Genomic DNA, 2,036 nt, shown 5'->3' on the forward strand with positions numbered 1-2,036 from the left:
GTTTTATTTGCAACATATATTTTTTTAAATATGCATTTCCACATACAGCTGAGTGGTTACTACAATAAAAATCGAAAAAATAAAAAATAAATACAATTTCAAACTACATAGCCTAAAATGTAAATGTAACTGAAATTAGGCCAACATTAAAGCATGAAAAAATAGATATGCCTCAAACATTGCAGAAGACCATTAAAAGGTATTAAACAATTCACAATTCAAGTATAATGGTTCCTATGCCACCAAATGGCATTCTTCAAACTGGCATCCCCTTTATATAAGTTATATAACAGCCGTTGGCATTTAGCCTATTATGAAGTTAAAACCGCCAATAGGTGGCGCCAAATCACCGTCTTAATGTACGAGTCATAGAAGCAGTCAACTGATTTGTTCAAAATGACAGATTCGTTCTGGAACTAAGCAACTAGGTCACTGAATCACAAATACGCATAACTCTTTCTGTGGCTTGTTTGGAGCTATTGTCATTGGAGAAATAGAGCAAAAACAGAAAATATTTGGAATATTATGTCTAAAATGTCACATCACAATATTCACTCTTTGTTTACTGAACTGTTTTATAAAATCATCACATTTGCAATCGCGCCAACAATCTGGAAATATTTTTTTTTATGAAAATAACTCATAGGGCCATTTTTCCACCACATTTTGAATTTTGGGTGCATATTAATTCTGCTGGCATTTTTTGCCACCAACCCCCTGATAACATTAAGAGAAACATAAACGACAAAACTACTCGGTTACTATCGTAACCTCAGTTCCCTGAGAGAGGGAACGAGTATTGCGTAGCTATACGCAGTGGGGGAAACTCCTTTTCCTCGATTTACTGAAACCTATATGTAAAACGCATTTGCAGCTGCACAGCTAGCACACTGAGCGTCTGGCACGCTCATAGGCTGTGCTGCCGCAACTGCACAACCAATGGCGCGGGCGACTCTGACATACAGCCAATGAGCTAGCTCAACGTCAGAGCCCGTCAAGGGGGTGTGGTTTAGCCTATAAAAGACCCCCGAATTCGCCATTATAGCAGGTTTATACGACTGAAGCGACAACTTCACCCGTTACTAAGTGCGGCCGGCTACGCAATACTCGTTCCCTCTCTCAGGGAACTGAGGTTACGATAGTAACCGAGTAGTTCCCTTTCGAACGGTCACTTCGTATTGCGTAGCTATACGCAGTGGGGACGCCCTGTAAAACGCCGCACCCTTAGTAACTGGTTGCACTGCAACTCAGGCCCCCTGAGCTAACAGAACAAGCCAGAACCCAATATAAGAATATATATATATAACAGACCAGACACTGTCAGGCCTGAATAATATATAAGAGTCAGTAACAACCAACAGAATATACTAACAAACCCCGACACTGTCAGGATTATTAGTACAATTCATAACCAGCCTAAGCGGGTTTTATATATGTATGTATGTGATTATGCACAGTAATTTTTTGTAGACAAGACCAGACAGCATCGAGTCTTAATCATACTGAAAGAACCTTCGCCTGCAGGGAAGGCACCTCCATATTATAGAACTTCATAAATGTGGAAGGCGAGGACCAGCCGGCCGCCTCACAAATATCTTGAATGGGAAACCCAGATGACCAAGCCCATGACGAGGCCATGCCTCTAGTCGAATGGGCCCTGACACCTATAGGGCAAACCTGACCCACTGAAGTATAAGCCATAGAAATGGCATCCACTATCCATCTAGACAGTCTTTGTTTGGTAACTGGACCACCCTTAGATCGGCCACCAAAGCAGACAAACAGCTGTTCTGACTGTCTAAAAGACGCAGAACGCTCCAGATAGACTCTCAGCGCCCTGACAGGGCAGAGAAGATTAACCTCCCCATCCTCGGCAGAAGGGGGAAGGGCTAATAGCGTGATAACTTGCGCTCTAAACGGCGTTGAGAGCACCTTGGGTACGTAACCATGCCTGGGTTTGAGAATGACTCTGGAGTCATCCGCTCCAAACTCCAAACATGCCGGACTCACAGAAAGGGCCTGCAGATCTCCCACTC

The sequence above is a fragment of the Rhinichthys klamathensis genome, unplaced genomic scaffold (assembly GCF_029890125.1).
Source record: "Rhinichthys klamathensis goyatoka isolate OS25496 unplaced genomic scaffold, OSU_Roscu_1.1 h1tg000111l_1, whole genome shotgun sequence".
Lineage (NCBI taxonomy): Eukaryota > Metazoa > Chordata > Actinopteri > Cypriniformes > Leuciscidae > Rhinichthys > Rhinichthys klamathensis.